Consider the following 20,856-nt stretch of genomic DNA (forward strand, 5'->3'; position numbering starts at 1 on the left):
CCTGGAAAGTTCATAATACCCTGTACCATAGGCACCATGATCTTTAAGGCTCTGTGTGACCTTGGTTCAGGAATAAACCTCATGCCCCTCTCTGTAATAGAGAAACTGGGAATCTATGGGGTGCAAGCTGCTAAAATCTCACTAGAGATGGCAGACAGCTCAAGAAAACAGGCTTATGGACAAGTAGAGGACGTGTTAGTAAAGGTTGAAGGCCTTTACATACCTACTGATTTCATAGTCCTGGATACTGGAAAGGAAGAGGATGAATCCATCATCCTAGGAAGACCTTTCCTGGCCACAGCAAGAGCTGTGATTGATGTTGACAGAGGTGAAATAGTCCTTCAATGGAATGAGAACTCCCTTGTATTCAAAACTCAAGGATCTCCCTCTGCAACCATGGAGAGGAAGCAGGAAAAACTTCTCTCAAAGCAGAGTCAACCAGAGCCCCCACAGTCAAACTCTAAGTTTGGTGTTGAGAGGCCACAACCAAACTCTAAGTTTGGTGTTGAACTCCCATATCCAAACTCTAAGTTTGGTGTTGGAGAGTCTCAACAAAGCTCTGCACATTTGTGAGGCTCCATGAGAGCCCACTGTCAAGCTATTGACATTAAAGAAGCGCTTGTTGGGAGGCAACCCAATGTTTATCTAACTTTTATTTTCATTGTTTTTCATGTTTTCTTAGGTTCATGATCATGTGGAGTCACAAAATAAATATAAAAATTGAAAACGGAATCAAAAACAGCAGAAGAAAAATCACACCCTGGAGGAGCATCTGTCTGGCGTTCAGCGCCAGAACAGAGCATGGTTCTGGCGCTGAACGCCCAAAATGGGCAGCTTCTGGGCGCTGAACGCCAGAACAGGCATGGTTCTGGCGTTCAACGCCAGAAATGGCACACAAATGGGCGTTGAACGCCCAAAATGGCCACCAACCTGGCGCTGAACGCCCAGAGTTGGGTACAAAGGCATTTTTATATGCCTAATGGGTGCAGGGATGTAATTCCTTGAACACCTCAGGATCTGTGGACCCCACAGGATCCACTCAGGATCTGTGGACCCCACAGGATCCCCACCTACCTCCACTCACTTCTTCCCACCACTCTCTTTCACAAAACCCCATAAACACTCTTCCCTAAAAACCCCTCACCAATCACCTCAAGCTCTCTTCCCCACTAAACCTTCACCACTCACATCCATCCACTCTTCCCAATAAACCTACCTCATAAACTCCACCTACCTTCAAAATTCAACATCTCTTTCCCACCCAATCCCACCCATATGGCCGAATACAAACATCCATCCATCTCCTCCATATCTTCTTATTCTTCTATTCTTTCTTCTTTTGCTCGAGGGCGAGCAACATTCTAAGTTTGGTGTGGTAAAAGCATAGCTTTTTTGTTTTTTCCATAACCATTGATGGCACCTAAGGCCAGAGAAACCTCTAGAAAGAGGAAAGGGAAGACAAAAGCTTCCATCAAGGGTCTATAGCTCAGTGGTAGAACATTTGACTGCAAATCAAGAGATCACTGAGATACCTCAGGGGATACATTTTCTTCCACACAATTGATGGAAGCAACTAAGGGTGGAACATCAAGAGCACTCCATCATCCTTCATGAAATCAGAGAAGATCTAAAAGCAATGAAGGAGGAGCAGCAAAGACAAGGAAGAGACATAGAAGAGCTCAAGGACATCACTAAGGTGGATTAATTCCTTGTCCTTACTTTCTCTGTTTTTCGTTCTATATTATGTGCTTATCTATGTTTGTATCTTCATTACATGATCATTAGTAGTTAGTAACTTTGTCTTAAAGATATGAATGTCCTATGAATCCGTCACCTCTCTTAAAAGAAAAATGTTTTAATTCAAAAGAACAAGAAATACATGAGTTTCGAATTTATCCTTGAACTTAGCTTAATTATATTGATGTGGTGACAATGCTTCTTGTTTTCTGAATGTATGCTTGAACAGTGCATATGTCTTTTGAAGTTGTTGTTTAAGAATGTTAAATATGTTGGCTCTTGAAAGAATGATGACTAGGAGACATGTTATTTGATAATCTGAAAAATCATAAAAATGATTCTTGAAGCAAGAAAAAGCAGCTAAGAACAAAGCTTGCAGAAAAAAAAAAAAAAGAGAGGCGAAAAAAAAAATATATATATATATAGAAAAAAAAATAGAAAGAAAAAGAAAAAGCAAGCAGAAAAAGCCAATAACCCTTAAAACCAAAAGGCAAGGGCAAATAAAAAGGATCCCAAGGCTTTGAGCATCAGTGGATAGGAGGGCCTAAAGGAATAAAATCCTGGTCTAAGCGGCTAAACCAAGCTGTCCCTAATCATGTGCTTGTGGCGTGTAGGTGTCAAGTGAAAACTTGAGACTGAGCGGTTAAAGTCAAGGTCCAAAGCAAACAAAGAGTGTGCTTAAGAACCCTGGACACCTCTAATTGAGGACTTTAGCAAAGCTGAGTCACAATCTGAAAAGGTTCACCCAATTATGTGTTTGTGGCATTTATGTATCCGGTAGTAATACTGGAAAACAAAGTGCTTAGGGCCACGGCCAAGACTCATAAAGAAGCTGTATTCAAGAATCATCATACTAAACTAGGAGAGTCAATAACACTATTCGAAATCTGAAGTTCCTATAGATGCCAATCATTCTGAACCTCAATGGATAAAGTGAGATGCCAAAACTATTCAAGAGGCAAAAAGCTATAAGTCCCGCTCATTTGATTGAAGCTATGTTTCATTGATAGTTTGGAATTTATAGTATATTCTCTTCTTTTTATCCTATTTTTAGTTGCTTGGGGACAAGCAACAATTTAAGTTTGGTGTTGTGATGAGCGGATAATTTATACGCTTTTTGACATTGTTTTTAGTATGTTTTTAGTAGGATCTAGTTACTTTTAGGGATGTTTTCATTAGTTTTTATGTTAAATTCACATTTCTGGACTTTACTATGAGTTGTGTGTTTTTCTGTGATTTCAGGTATTTTCTGGCTGAAATTGAGGGACTTGAGCAAAAATCAGATTCAGAGGTTGAAAAAGGACTGCTGATGCTGTTGGATTCTGACCTCCCTATACTCAAAGTGGATTTTCTGGAGCTACAGAACTCGAAATGGCGCGCTTCCAATTGAGTTGGAAAGTAGACATCCAGGGCTTTCCAGAAATGTATAATAGTCCATACTTTGACCAAGAATAGATGACGTAAACTGGCGTTCAACGCCAGCTTTCTACCCAAATCTGGCGTCCAGCGCCAGAAAAGGATCCAAAACCAGAGTTGAACGCCCAAACTGGCACAGAAACTGGCGTTCAACTCCACAAATGGCCTCTGCACGTGCTACACTTAAGCTCAGCCCAAACACACACCAAGTGGGCCCCGGAAGTGGATTTATGCATCAATTACTTACTCATGTAAACCCTAGTAGCTAGTTTATTATAAATAGGACCTCTTACTATTGTATTAGACGTCTTTTAGACCATCTTTAGATTACCTTATGATCCTTTGATCACGCTTCAGGGGGCTGGCCATCTCGGCCATGCCTAGACCTTCACTTATGTATTTTCATACGGTAGAGTTTCTGCACTCCATAGATTAAGGTGTGGAGCTCTGCTGTTCCTCAAAGATTAATGAAAGTACTACTATTTTCTATTCAATTCATCTTATTTCGCTTCTAAGATATCCATTCGCACCCAAGAACGTGATGAAGGTGATGATTATGTGTGACGCTCATCATCCTTCTCCCTTATGAACGCGTGCCTGACAAACACTTCTGTTCTACATGAAATAAGTTAGAATGAATATCTCTTAGATCTCCTAACCAGAATCTTCGTGGCGTAAGCTAGAATGATGGCGGCATTTAAGAGAATCCGGAAAGTCTAAACCTTGTCTGTGGTATTCCGAGTAGGATTCAATGATTGAATGACTGTGACGAGCTTCAAACTCGCGATTGTTGGGCGATAGTGACAGACGCAAAAGGAGGGTGAATCCTATTCCAGCATGATCGGGAACCGACAGATGAATAGCCGTGCCGTGACAGGGTGCGTGAGCATATTATTCACTGAGAGGATAAGATGAAGCCATTGACAAGGGTGATGCCTCCAGACGATTAGCCGTGCCGTGACAGGGCATTGGATCATTTTCCCGTGAGATGACCGAAAGTAGCCATTGACAGTGGTGATGTATCACATAAAGCCAGCCATGGAAAGGAATGAGACTGATTGGATGAAGATAGCAGGAAAGCAGAGGTTCAGAGGAACGAAAAGCATCTCCATTCGCTTATCTGAAATTCCTACCAATGAATTACATAAGTATCTCTATCCCTATTCTATTATTTATTATTCGAAAACTCCATGATTATTTTATATCCGCCTGACTGAGATTTACAAGGTGACCATAGCTTGCTTCATACCAACAATCTCCGTGGGATTCGACCCTTACTCACGTAAGGTATTACTTGGACGACCCAGTGCACTTGCTGGTTAGTTGTATCGAAGTTGTGACAATTATGAATTAAGATCAGAGCACCAAGCTCTGGAGCCATTACCAGGATTTGTTCGAACCTGGAGATCACAATTTCGTGCACCAGAAGTACTATTATTTTTTTATTCAACTCAAGCTTGTTCCTATTCTAAGATATTCGCTTGCACTTGAACATGATGAATATGATGATCCATGACACTTATCACTATTCTCAACCTATGAACGCGTGCCTGACAACCACTTCCGTTCTACCTTAGATCGAGCGTGTATCTCTTAGCCTCCATTCCAAAAGATCAGAGTCTTCGTGGTATAAGCTAGAATTATTGGTGACCATTCCTGAGATCCGGAAAGTCTAAACTTTGTCTGTGGTATTCCGAGTAGGATCTGGGAAGGGATGACTGTGATGACTTCAAACTCACGAGTGTTGGGCGTAGTGATAGACGCAAAAGGATCATTGGATCCTATTCCAACATGATCGAGAACCGACAGATGATTAGCCGTGCGATGACAGCGCATTTGGACCATTTTCACTGAGAGGACGGGAAGTAGCCATTGACAACGATGATGCCCAACATACAGCTTGCCATAAAAAGGAGTATGAATAATTGAATGAAGACAGTAGGAAAGCAAAGATTCAGAAGGAGCAAATCATCTCCATACGCTTATCTGAAATTCTCACCAATGAATTATATAAGTATCTCTAACTTATTTTATATTTTATTTATATTTTAATTATCAAATCTCCATAACCATTTGAATTCGCCTGACTGAGATTTACAAGATGACCATAGCTTGCTCCAAGCCGACAATCTCCGTTGGATCGACCCTTACTCACGTAAAGTATATTACTTGGACGACCCAGTGCACTTGCTGGTTAGTTGTGCGAAGTTGTGAAAAAAAATTAAGATTATGAACGTGCGTACCAAGTTTATGGCGCCGTTGCTGGGGAATGAACAATCACGATTTCGTACACCAAGTTTTTGGAGACATTCATAGCTTTTAATAAAATATAAAAGGAGCTTATATCCAAAGTTTTTCAAATCTTCTTAATTAAGTAATTATTTTAGTTTTCAAATTTATTTTTCTCTTACTTTTCGAAATTTACAATTTAATTTCTAATTATTTTATTTTGTCTTATTATTTTTATTTAATTTTAATTATTCGGTTTGATTCTATTTAAATAAAATAAAAACAAAAAATATATTTTGTTTGTAATTCATATCAATTTCATTTTATCCATCATGGACCTAAATGGAAATGAACAGTCCAGAAGGACTCTGGGGTCATATGCTAACCCTATTACTGCTGCATATGGGGAGTAGCATTTGTATACCTCCCATCAAAGCAAGCAGTTTTGAGCTAAATCCTCAGCTCATTGTCATGGTGCAGCAAAATTGCCAGTATTCCGGTCTTGCACAGGAAGAACCTACAGAGTTTCTGGCACAGTTCTTGCAAATTGCTGACACAGTGCGTGACAAGGAAGTAGATCAAGATGTCTACAAATTATTACTGTTTCCATTTGCTATAAAAGGTCAAGCTAAGAGGAGGTTAAATAACCAACCTACAATAAGCATAAAAACATGGAAACAGTTATCAAACAAATCCTTGAATCAATATTTCCCTCCAAAAAGGATGACACATCTAAGGCTGGACATCCAAGTCTTTAAACAAGAGGATGATGAATCCTTTTATAATGCCTGGGAGAGGTACAGATGGATGCTAAGGAAATGCCCCTTTGAAATGTTTTCAGAGTGGGTGCAATTAGATATCTTTTACTATGGGCTTATAGAAAAAGCTAAGATATCTCTAGACCACTCAGCTGATGGATCTATACACGTGAGAAAGACTATTGAAGAGGCTCAAGAGCTTATTGATATAGTTGCTAGAAATCAGCATCTGTACATAAGTAATGAGTCCTCCATGAAAGAAGAAGCTAAGGCAGTATCAACTGACTTTAGTCGTCAGGAACAAGTTGCTGAACTCAATCAGCAATTATCTTCTATAACAAGGCAGTTAGTAGAATTTAGGGATATGCTACAAGAAACCAAAATTGCTAACAAGGATATGGAATCACAATTGAATCAGACAAAATAGCAGTTATCAAAACAGATAACAGGGGAGTGCCAAGCAGTTCAATTAAGAAGTGGAAAAATATTAAATGTCTCAACTCAAAGCAGTAGAAAACCAAGAAAGGAACAGCTGACAGAGGATGAGTAACCTGCTACCCAAAATCCCTCTGAGAATAGTAAGAGCCCAGAGAGGAATAGGTCTGGCGTTCAAATGCCAGAAACGGGTGAAAAACTGGCGTTAAACGCCCAATCCATGCCCAGTTCTGGCGTTCAAATGCCAGAAAGAGTAGGAATCTGGCGTTAAATGCCCAATCCACGTCCAATTCTGGCGTTCAAACGCCAATGAGGGATCAGACACCTGCAAGTACTGATAATAACTCCCTCAAGAAGGCTTCTCAACCTGCCTCTGTAGGAAATAAACCTGCAGCAACTAAGGTTGAAGAATATAAAGCCAAAATGCCTTATCATCAGAAACTCCGCCAAGGGTTGAAGAATGCAGTGCAGTGATCCTAACAAGCTTACTAGAAAAGCTTAAGGATCCCGGGAGCTTTATGATACCATGCACATTAGAGGGTAGTTGTACCAAGATAGCTCTATGTGACCTTGGGGCAAGTATCAATCTAATCCCTGCATCCACTATCAGAAAGCTTGACTTGACTGAAGAGGTCAAACCAACCCGGATATGTCTTCAACTTGCTGAGGACATGATTGTCAAGGTTGGGCCATTTGCGTTTCCCACCGACTTTGTAGTGCTGGAGATGGATGAGCACAAGAGTGCAACTCTCATTCTAGGAAGACCCTTCCTAGCAACTGGACGAACCCTCATTGATTTCCAAAAGGGGGAAGTGACTTTGAGAGTCAACGAGGATGAGTTCAGGCTGAATGCTGTTGAGGAAATGAAGCATCCAGACACATCAAAAAAACTGCATGAGTGTTGATATTATTGACTCTCTGGTAGAAGAGATCAACATGGCTGAGAGCCTCGAATCAGAGCTAGAAAACATCTTTAAAGATGTTCAGCCTGATCTGGAAGAAGCAAAGGAAATAAAAAAGCCTTTGAAAATTCTTCAAGAACAGGAGAAACCTCCTAAACCCGAGCTCAAACCACTACCACCATCCCTGAAATATACATTTCTGGGAGAAGGTGACACTTTTCCTGTGATCATAAGCTCTGCTTTAAATCCACAGGAAGAGAAAGCACTACTTCAAGTGCTAAGGATACACAAACCAGCTCTTGGGTGGTCTATAAGTGATCTTAAGGGGATTAACCCAGCAAGATGCATGCACAAGATCCTATTGGAGGACGATACTAAACCAGTGGTTCAACCACAGAGGCGGCTAAATCCAGCCATGAAGGAGGTGGTGCAGAAAGAGGTCACCAAGTTACTGGAGGCTGGAATTATTTATCTTATTTCTGATAGCCCCTGGGTGAGCCCTGTCCAAGTTGTCCCCAAGAAGGGAGGCATGACAGTGGTTCATAATGAAAAGAATGAACTGGTTCCTACAAGAACAGTTACAGGGTGGCGTATGTGTATTGATTATAGAAGGCTCAATACAGTCACCAGGAAGGATCACTTTTCTTTACCATTCATAGACCAGATGCTAGAGAGACTAGCAGGTCATGAATATTACTGCCTTTTGGATGGCTATTCAGGTTACAACCAAATTGCAGTAGACCTTCAGGACCAAGAGAAAACAGCATTCACATGTCCTTCTGGAGTGTTTGCCTACAGAAGGATGCCTTTTGGTCTGTGCAATGTACCTACAACCTTTCAGAGGTGCATGCTCTCTATCTTCTCTGATATGGTAGAGAAATTTCTGCCAATGTTAAGGCAATCAGAAGCTTTCTGGGGCATGCAGGATTCTATAGGAGGTTTATAATGGATTTTTCGAAAATTGAAAAACCTCTGAGCAATATGCTAGCTGCTGACACACCATTTGTGTTTGACACAGAGTGTCTGCAGGCGTTTGAAACTCTGAAAGCTAAGCTAGTCATATCACCAGTTATTTCTGCACCAGACTGGTCATTACCATTCGAACTAATGTGTGATGCCAGTGACAATGCCATTGGTGCAATATTGGGACAGAAGCATAATAAGCTTCTGCATGTCATTTATTATGCTAGCCACGTTTTAAATGATGCACAGAAAAATTACACAACCACAGAAAAAGAGCTGCTTGCAGTGGTTTATGCCATTGACATATTTAGATCATACTTAGTAGGATCAAAAGTGATTGTGTACATTAACCATGCTGCTCTTAAATATCTACTTACAAAGCAGGATTCGAAACCCAGGCTCATAAGATGGGTATTGCTTCTGCAAGAGTTTGATATAGAAATAAGAGATAGAAAAGGGACAGAGAACCAAGTGGCTGATCATTTGTCCCGGATAGAACCAGTATAAGGGGCGTCCTCTCCCTCTATTGAGATCTCTGAAACCTTTTCGGATGAGCAATTATTTGCTATTTAGGAAACACCATGGTTTGCAGACATTGCAAACTATAAAGCTGTAAGATTCATACCCAAAGAGTACAGCAGGCAGCAAATAAAGAAATTGATTTCTAATACAAAGTACTACTTATGGGATGAACCATATCTCTTTAAGAGATGTGCAGACGGAATAATCCATAGATGTGTGCCCAAGGAAGAGACACAGAAGATTTTATGGCATTGTCATGGATCACAATATGGAGGCCATTTCGGAGGTGAGCGAACAGCCACCAAGGTTCTCCAATATTGCTTCTACTGGCCTACTCTCTATAGAGACTCCCGAGAGTTTGTACGTAACTGTGATAGTTGCCAGAGAGCTGGTAATCTGTCTCATGGTTACACCATGCCCCAACAAGGAATCTTGGAGATTGAGTTGTTTGATGTATGGGATATTGACTTCATGGGGCCATTCCCACTATCATACTCAAACACGTATATTCTGGTGGCAGTAGACTATGTATCTAAATGGGTAGAGGCAATTGTAACACCCACTAATGATACTAAGACAGTGCTGAAGTTCCTCCATATACATATCTTCAGTAGGTTTGGTGTCCCTAGAGCACTAATCAGTGATGGGGGCACTCACTTCTGCAATAAACAGCTTTACTCTGCTATGGTCAGATATGGAATTTGCCACAAAGTAGCAACTCCATATCATCCACAGACAAATGGGCAGGCTGAAGTCTCTAATATAGAACTAAAAAGAATCCTGGAACGGACTGTGATTATCCGTAGAAGGGATTGGGCAAGAAGCTTGGATGAGGCTCTGTGGGCATACAGAACAGCATTCAAGACTCCTATAGGGACCTCTCCATACCAGCTTGTGTATGGTAAGGCCTGTCATTTGCCAGTGGAACTGGAACATAAGGCCTACTGGGCAACCAGATTCCTAAACTTTGATGCCAAATTAGCTGGAGAGAAAAGATTGCTCCAGCTGAATGAGCTAGAGGAATTCAGACTCAATGCTTTCGAAAATGCTAAGATTTACAAAGTGAAAGCAAAAAGGTGGCACGATAAGAAACTGTCACCCAGAGTCTTTGAACCATGACAAAAGGTTCTGCTGTTCAACTCTAGGCTCAGATTATTCCCCGGGAAACTGAAATCCCAGTGGAAAGGACCATATGTGATTACAAGTGTGTCACCATATGGCTATGTGGAGCTTCAAGACATTGATTCTAATAAGAAGTTCATTGTTAATGGACAAAGAATTAAGCATTATCTTGAAGGAAATATTGAGCAAGAATGCTCAAAACTGAGGCTAGATTAAAAGCTCAGCAAGGTCCAGCTAAAGACAATAAAGAAGCACTTGCTGGGAGGCAACCCGGACATTAGCAAAGCTTATTTGTTATTTAAATAATAATTATATGAGTTTAAGATAAATAATCTTCAAGGTAAAGTATCAATTGCATGAGTTCACAGAGTTACAGAAGAATTCAGAGCATAAAGCAGAGAAAAGGAGCTCACTGGCACAAAAACGCTAGTAAGGGAAATTATGGGCATTAAACGCCCAAAAGAAGCATCTACTGGGCGTTTAACGCCAGTAAAGATAGCTTTCTGGGCATCAAACGCCATAATGGGTACCATTTTGGGCGTTTAACGCCAGAATTACAGCATCCTGGACGTTTAGAAAAATGCCCAGTGACAAAGGATTCCTGGCGTTTAATGCCAGCCAGGGCACCTGGCTGGGCGTTAAACGTCCAAAACAAGCAATAAATGGGCGTTAAACGCCCAAAACAAGCAGCAGTTGGGTGTTTAACGCCAGGATTGTAGAGGAGAGGAAGTTTTGTTTTCCAACTCAATTTTTTTAAATTTTCATATTTCCATCCATGATTTTTTGCATGAAAATGTTACAAATTCTCATTTTTCAATGTCAATTTCAAAATCTCAAGCCTAAATATCTTTCTTCATTCTTCTTCAACTTCTTTTCAAATCTTTTTGAAAACTCATCTATCTTTTTAAATTCCTTTCAAAACTTTTTCAAAACTCATCTATCTTTTTAAATTCTTTTCAAATCTTTTTCAAATCATCATACTATCTTTTCAAAAAATTAGATTTACCTTTTTCAAATATCCCTCTTATCTTTCCAATTTTAAACTACATCTTTTGCATATCATAATTATCTTTTTACAAATCATATCTTCTAGCATATCTTTTTCAAAATTTTCAAACTCACCCCCTCCTCTTTAAATTCACATTCGGCCACCACCTCTCCTCCACAATTCGAATTTGTCTCTCCTTCTATTCCTCTCCTTTCCTTTCTTTTTCTTGAGGACAAGCAAACCTCTAAATTTGGTGTGCTTTGCGTGATCATTGAGATAAGACTCACTAAGATCATGGCTCCTAAAGGAAAACAAACCACTTCAAGAGGCAAGAAAGAGAATATTCTAAAACCACTTTGGAATCAATAGAGGTTCTTAACAAAAGAACATGGAGACCATTACTACAAAATAATGGGTCTAAGATCAGTAATCCCGGAAGTTAAATTCGATCTGAAAGAAGACGAATATCTAGAGATCCAAGAGCAGATTCAAAAAAGAGGCTGGGAAATTCTGGCTAATCCTGAGACAAAGGTGAGTAGAAACATGGTTCAGGAATTCTACACAAATCTATGGCAAACAGATAAGCAGAGATTAACTGGAGCTGCCTTCTATACCTTTCGAACCTTGGTCAGAGGGAAGATTATGTACTTCCACCAGGACAAAATAAGAGAGGTCTTCAAGCTATCTCAACTACAAGATGATCCAAAATTCTTTAATAGGAGAATTGTGAGATTTGATAAGCGCTTAGACCAAGTTCTAGAGGACATATGCATCCCTGGAACCAAATGGATAACCAATACAAAGTGTGTCCCAAATCAACTCAAGAGAGGAGATCTAAAACCAATTGCCAGGGGCTGGCTGGACTTCATTGGCCATTCTATGCTGGCCACCAGCAACCGCTTTGAAGTCACTGTCAAAAGAGCAGTGATGATCCATTGCATTATGCTGGGAAACGAAGTGGAGATTCATCATCTGATTTCTTGTGAGCTCTACACAATTGCAAACAAGAACTCCACTGACGCCAAATTGGCTTACCCAAACCTAATCTCTCTACTATGTAAAGATGCTGGGGTGAAGATGGGAGTGGATGAGTATATCTCAGTTGAGCACCCAATCACCAAAAAGTTAATGAAAGGACAAGTATAGGATAACTCCATCAAAAGGAGGGCACAAGAGTTCCTCCCAGAAATCCCTCAGATTGACTACTGGACCCGCCTATAAGCATCTGTCACCAAGTTGCAAGAAGCTATAGATCAACTGAAAGAAGAACAGCAAGTTCAAAATAGCATGCTCTGCAAACTGCTGAAGGAACAAGAGGAGCAGGGGCGTGAGCTACAGAGCTGAAGCGCCAGAAGCTATCTCTTGAAGGGCCAAGCACCCCACAGACTAAAGGAGCATCCATCTCCCAAAATAAAGGTTGTTGAGTCCTAACTCTGTGATAACCTTTTATCCATTTTAAGAGTACATGAGTATTAGTATTAGAGTCATTTGTCTTTATGTCTTTAATTTCCTTTCTTTTATTACTAATTGTCTGCTTCTATGCCTATTGTATATTATTTCTATTAAATCATAAATAAAGATTAGAGTCTATGCCTTAATGTTGTGAATATCCCATAAATCCTTCACCTCTCTTAAATGAAAAATGTGCTTAAAGTACAAAAGAACAAGAAGTACATGAATTTCAGATTTTATCTTGAAATTAGCTTAATTATTTTGATGTGGTGGCAATACTTTTTCTTTTTCTGAATGAATGCTTGAACAGTGCATATGTCTTTTGAATTTGTTGTTTCTGAATGTTAAAATTGTTGGCTCTTGAAAGAATGATGAAAAAGAGAAATGTTATTGATAATCTGAAAAATCATAAAATTGATTCTTGAAGCAAGAAAAAGTAATGAATAACAAGGCTTGAAAAAAAAGAGAAAAAGAAAAAGCAAGCAGAAAAAGCCAAGAGCTTTTTAAACCAAAAGGCAAGAGCAAAAAGCCAGTAACCCTTTAAACCAAAAGGCAAGGGTAAAAAGGATCCAAGGCTTTGAGCATTAATGGATAGGAGGGCCTAAAGGAATAAAATCCTGGCCTAAGCGGCTAAACCAAGCTGTCCCTAACCATGTGCTTGTGGCGTGAAGGTGTCAAGTGATAAAGCTTGAGACTGAGCGGTTAAAGTCGTGATCCAAAGCAAAAAGAGTGTGCTTAAGAACCCAGGAAACCTCTAATTTTGAACTCTAGCAAAGCTGAGTCACAATCTGAAAAGGTTCACCTAGTTATGTGTCTGTGGCATTTATGTATCCGGTGGTAATACTGGAAAATAAAGCGCTTAGGGCCACGGCCAAGACTCATAAAGTAGCTGTGTTCAAGAATCAACATACTAAACTAGGAGAATCAATAATACTATCTAAATTCTGAGTTCCTATAGATGCCAATCATTCTGAACTTCAAAGGATAAAGTGAGATGCCAAAACTGTTCAGAGGCAAAAAGCTACTAGTCCCGCTCATTTAATTGGAGCTAAGTTTCATTGATATTTTGGAATTAATAGTATATTCTCTTCTTTCTATGATATTTGAATTTCAGTTGCTTGGGGACAAGCAATAATTTAAGTTTGGTGTTGTGATGAGCGGATAATTTATACACTTTTTGGCATTGTTTTTAGGTAGTTTTTAATATGATTTAGTTAATTTTTAGTATATTTTTATTAGTTTTTATGCAAAAATCACGTTTCTGGATTTTTCTATGAGTGTGTGTGTTTTTCTATGATTTCAAGTATTTTCTGGCTGAAATTGAGGGACCTGAGCAAAATCTGATTCAGAGGCTGAAGAAGGACTGCAAATGCTGTTGAATTCTGACCTCCCTGCACTCGAAATGGATTTTCTGGAGCTACAGAAGCCCAATTGGAATGCTCTCAATTGCGTTGGAAAGTAGACATCCAGGGCTTTCCAGCAATATTTAATATTCCATACTTTGCCCAAGTTTTGATGACGCAAATTGGCGTTTAACACCAAGTCTTTACCCTATTCTGGCGTTAAACGCCAGAAACAGGTTGCAAACCAGAGTTAAACGCCAGAAACAGGCTACAACCTGGCGTTTAACTCCAAATAAAGTCTCTACACATGGAAGCTTCAATGCTCAACCGAAGCACACACCAAGTGGGCCCCAGAAGTGGATTTCTGCACTATCTATCTTAGTTTACTCAATTCCTGTAAACCTAGGTCACTAGCTTAGTATAAAAACTACTTTTAGAGATTTATTTTGTATCTCAGGACATTTTCACGTTTCACCTTGTATCTCTACAACATGAGTCTCTAAACTCCATAATTGGGGGTGCGGAGCTCTGCTGTGTCTCGATGAATTAATGCAATTACTTCTATTTTCTATTCAACACGCTTGTTTCTGTTCTAAGATATTCACTCGTACTTAACCCTGAAGAATGTGATGATCCATGACACTCATCATCATTCTCAACCTATGAACGCGTGCCTGACAACCACTTACGTTCTATCTGTAATAGCTTGAGTGTATATCTCTTGGGTTCTTGGTTCAGGAGTTTGATTCCCTCTCCTAACAACAGAGCATTCAATTCCATGAATCCAGAGTCTTTGTAGTAAAAGCAAGAATTAATTGGTAGCATTCCTGAGATCCGGAATGTCTAAACCTTGTCTATTGTATTTTGAGTAGGACCTGGGAAGGGATGACTGTGACGAGCTTCAAACTCACAAGTATTAGGCGTAGTGACAGACGTAAAAGGATCAATGGATCCTATTCCAGCACAAGTGAGAACCGACAGATGATTAGCCATGTACATGGATCTTTTTCACTGAGAGGACGGACGGTAGCCATTGACAACGGTGATCCACCAATATACAGCTTGCCATGGAAGAAACCTGCGTGCGTGAAGAAGAAGACAGTAGGAAAGCAGAAATTCAGAAGACAGAGCATCTCCAAAACCTCAATCTGTTCTCCATTACTACATAACAAGTATTATTTATTTTATGTTAATTAATCTTCATAAATCCTACAATTTTTATTATTAATTTCCTGACTAAGAATTGCAAAATAACCATAGCTTGCTTCAAGCCGACAATCTCCGTGAGATTGACCCTTACTCACGTAAGGTATTACTTGGATGACCCAGTGCACTTGCTGGTTAGTGGTACGAGTTGTGAAAAGTGAAATAATAGGAGAAAAACTGGCATTAAATGCCAGAAACAAGCAGCAACCTGGCGTTTAACGCCAAAAGTGTAATCTAAAGGTGTTTTGCACGCCTTAAAGGAGCAGGGATGCTGAGTCCTTGACCCCTCACATCTAAAGTTTTTCAAATCTTCTTAATTAAGTAATTATTTTAGTTTTCAAATTTATTTTTCTTTTAGTTTTCGAAATTTACATTTTAATTTCAAATTATTTTATTTTATCTTATTATTTTTATTTAATTTTAGTTATTCGGTTTGATTGTATTTAAATAAAATAAAAACAAAAAAATATATTTTGTTTGCAATTCATATTAATTCCATTTTATTCATCATGGACCTAAATGGAAATGAACAGTCCAGAAAGGACTTTGGGGTCATATGCTAACCCGATTACTGCTGCATATGGGAGTAGCATTTGTATACCTCCCATCAAAGCAAGCAGTTTTGAGCTAAATCCTCAGCTCATTGTCATGGTGCAGCAAAATTGCCAGTATTCCGGTCTTCCACAGGAAGAACCTACTGAGTTTCTGGCGCAGTTCTTGCAACTTGCTGACACAGTGCGTGACAAAGAAGTAGATCAGGATGTCTACAGATAATTACTGTTTCCATTTGCTGTAAAATATCAAGCTAAGAGGTAGTTAAATAACCAACCTACAACAAGCATAAGAACATGGAAATAGTTATCAGACAAATTCCTGAATCAATATTTCCCTCCAAAATGGATGACACAGCTAAGGCTGGACATCCAAGGCTTTAAACAAGAGGATGATGAATCCCTTTATAATGCCTGGGAGAGGTACAGAGGGATGCTAAGGAATGCCCCTTTGAAATGTTTTCAGAGTGGGTGCAATTAGATATCTTTTACTATGGGCTTACAGAAAAAGCTCAGATATCTCTAGACCACTCAACTAGTGGATCTATACACATGAGAAAGACTATTGAAGAGGCTCAAGAGCTTATTGATATAGTTGCTAGAAATCAGCATCTGTACATAAGTAATGAGTCCTCCATGAAAGAAGAAGCTAAGGTAGTATCAACTGACTTTAGTCCTCAAGAACAAGTTGCTGAACTCAATCAGCAATTATCTTCTATAACAAGGCAGTTAGCAGAATTTAGGGAGATGCTACAAGAAACCAAAATTGCTAACAAGGATATGGAATCACAATTGAATCAGAAAAAACAGTAGTTATCAAAATAGATAACAGAGGAATGCCAAGCAATTTAATTAAGAAGTGAAAAAACATTAAATGTCTCAACTCAAAGTAGCAGAAAGCTAAGAAAAGAACAGCTGACAGAGGATGAGCAACCTGCTACCCAAAATCCCTCTGAAGACAGTAAGAACCCAGAGAGGAATAAGTCTGGCATTCAAACACCAGAAACGGGTGAAAAACTGGCGTAAACGCCCAATCCATGTCCATTTCTGGCGTTCAAACGCCAGAAAAGGGTAGGAATCTGGCGTTAAACGCCTAATCCACGTCCAATTCTGGCGTTCAAACGCCAATGAGCGATCAGACACCTGCAAGTGCTGATAATAACTCCCTCAAGAAGGCTTCTCAACCAGCATCTATAGGAAATAAACCTGTAGCAACTAGGGTTGAAGAATATAAAGCCAAAATGCCTTATCCTCAGAAACTCCGCCAAGCGGAACAGGATAAACAATTTGCCCGCTTTACAGACTATCTCAGAACTCTTGAAATAAAGATTCCGTTTGCAGAGGCACTTGAGCAAATACCCTCTTATGCTAAGTTCATGAAAGAGATCTTAAGTCATAAGAAGGATTGGAGAGAAATAGAAAAAGTTTTTCTCACTGAAGAATGCAGTGCAGTCATCCTAACAAGCTTACCAGAAAAGCTTAAGGATCCCGGGAGCTTTATGAAACCATGCACATTAGAGGGTAGTTGTACCAAGACAGCTCTATGTGACCTTGGGACAAGTATCAATCTAATCCATGCATCCACTATCAGAAAGCTTGGCTTGACTGAAGAGGTCAAACCAAATCGGATATGTCTTCAACATGCTGATGGCTCCATTAAACACCCATCAGGCATAATTGAGGACATGATTGTCAAGGTTGGGCCATTTGCCTTTCTCACTGACTTTGTAGTGCTGGAGATGGATGAGCACAAGAGTGCAACTCTCATTCTAGGAAGACCCTTCCTAGCAACTGGACGAACCCTCATTGATGTCCAAAAGGGGGAAGTGACCTTGAGAGTCAATGAAGATGAGTTCAGGCTGAATGCTGTTGAGGCAATAAAGCATCCAGACACATCAAAAGACTTCATGAGTGTTGATATTATTGACTCTCTGGTAGAAGAGATCAACATGGCTAAGAACCTCAAATCAGAGCTAGAAGACATCTTTAAAGATGTTCAGCCTGATCTGGTGGAAGCAGAGGAAATAAAAGAGCCTCTGAAAATTCTTCAAGAAGAGGAGAAACCTCCTAAACCCGAGCTCAAACCACTACCACCATCCCTGAAATATGTATTTCTGGTAGAAGGTGACACTTTTCCTGTGATCAGAAGCTATGCTTTAAATCCACAGGAAGAGAAAGCACTACTTCAAGTGCTAAGGACACACAAGACAGCTCTTGGGTGGTCCATAAGTGATCTTAAGGGCATCAGCCCAGCAAGATGCATGCACAAGATCCTATTGGAGGACGATGCTAAGCCAGTGGTTCAACCATAGAGGCGGCTAAATCCAGCCATGAAGGAGGTGGTGCAGAAAGAGGTCACCAAGTTACTGGAGGCTGGAATTATTTATCTTATTTCTGATAGCCCCTGGGTGAGCCCTGTCCAAGTTGTCCCCAAGAAGGGAGGCATGACAGTGGTTCATAATGAAAAGAATGAACTGGTTCCTACAAGAATAGTTACAGGGTGGCGTATGTGTATTGATTACAGAAGGCTCAATACAGCCACTAGGAAGGATCACTTTCCTTTACCATTCATAGACCAGATGCTAGAGAGACTAGCAGGTCATGAATATTACTGCTTTTTGGATGGCTATTCAGGTTACAACCAAATTACAGTAGACCCTCAGGACCAAGAAAAAACAGCATTCACATGTTCTTTTGGAGTGTTTGCCTACAGAAGGATGCCTTTTGGTCTGTGCAATGCACCTGCAACCTTTTAGAGGTGCATGCTCTCTATCTTCTCTGATATGGTAGAGAAACTTCTGGAAGTCTTCATGGATGACTTTTCAGTATTTGGAGACTCTTTCAGCTCCTGCCTTGACCATTTGGTAACTGAAGGAATTGTCCTTGGGCATAAAATTTCAAACAAGGAAATAGAGGTGGATCAAGATAAAGTGGAAGTAATTGAAAAATTACCACCACCTGCCAATGTTAAGGCAATCAGAAGCTTTCTGGGGTATACAAGATTCTATAGGAGGTTTATAAAAGATTTTTTGAAAATTGCAAAACCTCTGAGCAATCTGCTAGTTGCTGACACGCCATTTGTGTTTGACACAAAGTGTCTGCAGGCGTTTGAAACTCTTAAAGCTAAGCTGGTCACAGCACCAGTTATTTCTGCACCATACTGGTCATTACCATTCGAACTAATGTGTGATGCCAGTGACCATGCCATTAGTGCAGTATTGGGACAGAGGCATAATAAGCTTTTGCATGTCATTTATTATGCTAGCCGTATTTTAAATGATGCACAGAAAAATTACACAACCACAGAAAAAGAGCTGCTTGCAGTGGTTTATGCCATTGACAAGTTTAGATCATACTTGGTAGGATCAAAAGTGATTATGTACACTGACCATGCTGCTCTTAAATATCTACTTACCAAGCAGGATTCGAAACCCAGGCTCATAAGATGGGTATTGTTTCTACAAGAGTTTGATATAGAAATAAGAGACAGAAAAGGGACAGAGAACCAAGTGGCTGATCATTTGTCCCAGATAGAACCAGTAGAAGGGGCGTCCTCCCCCTCTATTGAGATCTCTGAAACCTTTCCGGATGAGCAATTATTTGCTATTCAGGAAACACCATGGTTTGCAGACATTGCAAACTATAAAGCTATAAGATTCATACCCAAAGAGTACAGCAGGCAGCAAATAAAGAAATTGATTTCTGATGCAAAGTACTACTTATGGGATGAACCATATCTCTTTAAGAGATGTGCAGACGGAATAATCCGTAGATGTGTGCCCAAGGAAGAGGCACAGAAGATCTTATGGCATTGCCATGGATCACAATATGGAGGCCATTTTGGAGGTGAGCGAACAGCCACCAAGGTTCTCCAATGTGGCTTCTACTGGCCTACTCTTTATAGAGACTCCCAAGAATTTGTACGTAACTGTGACAGTTGCCAGAGAGCTGGTAATCTGCCTCATGGTTACGCCATGCCCCAACAAGGGATCTTGGAGATTGAGTTGTCTGATGTATAGGATATTGACTTCATGGGGCCTTTCCCACCATCATACTCAAACATGTATATTCTGGTGGCAATAGACTATGTATCTAAATGGGTAGAGGCAATTGCAACACCCACTAATGATACTAAGACAGTGCTGAAGTTCCTCCAGAAACATATCTTCAGCAGGTTTGGTGTCCTTAGAGCACTAATCAGTGATGGGGGCACTCACTTCTGCAATAAACAGCTTTACTCTGCTATGGTCAAATATGGAATTTGCCACAAAGTAGCAACTCTATATCATCCACAGACAAATGGGCAAGCTAAAGTCTCTAATAGAGAACTAAAAAGAATCCTAGAACGGACTGTGATTTCCCGTAGAAGGGATTGGGCAAGAAGCTTGGATGAGGCTCTGTGGGCATACAGAACAACATTCAAGACTCCTATAGGGACCTCTCCATACCAGCTTGTGTATGGTAAGGCCTGTCATTTGCCAGTGGAACTGGTACACAAGGCCTACTGGGCAACCAGATTCCTAAACTTTGATACCAAATTAGCTGGAGAGAAAAGATTGCTCCAGCTGAAGGAGCTAGAGGAATTCAAACTCAATGCTTTCGAAAATGCTAAGATTTACAAAGAGAAAGCAAAAAGGTGGCACGATAAGAAACTGTCACCCAGAGTCTTTGAACCAGGACAATAGGTTCTACTGTTCAACTCTAGGCTCAGATTATTCCCCGGGAAACTGAAATCCGTGTGGAAAGGACCATATGTGATTACAAGTGTGTCACCATATGGCTATGTGGAGCTTCAAGACATTGATTCTAATAATAAGTTTATTGTTAATGGACAGAAAATTAAGCATTATCTTGAAGGAAATATTGAGCAAGAATGCTCAAAGCTAAGGCTAGATTAAAAGCTCAGCAAGGTCCAGCTAAAGACAATAAAGAAGCGCTTGCTGGGAGGCAACCCAGCCATTAGCAAAGCTTATTTGTTATTTAAATAATAATTATACGAGTTTAATATAAATAATCTTCAAGGTAAAGTATCAATTGCATGAGTTCACAGAGTTACAGAAGAATTCAGAGCATAAAGCAGAGAAAAGGAGCTCACTGGCACAAAAATGCCAGTAAGGGGAATTATGGGCGTTAAACGCCCAAAAGAAGCATCTACTGGGCATTTAACGCCAGTAAAGATAGCTTTCTGGGCATTTAACGCCAGCATTACAGCATCCTAGGTGTTTAAAAAAA

The sequence above is a fragment of the Arachis ipaensis genome, chromosome B10, assembly GCF_059453495.1.
Source record: "Arachis ipaensis isolate K30076 ecotype BB chromosome B10, ASM5945349v1, whole genome shotgun sequence".
Classification (NCBI taxonomy): Eukaryota; Viridiplantae; Streptophyta; class Magnoliopsida; order Fabales; family Fabaceae; genus Arachis; species Arachis ipaensis.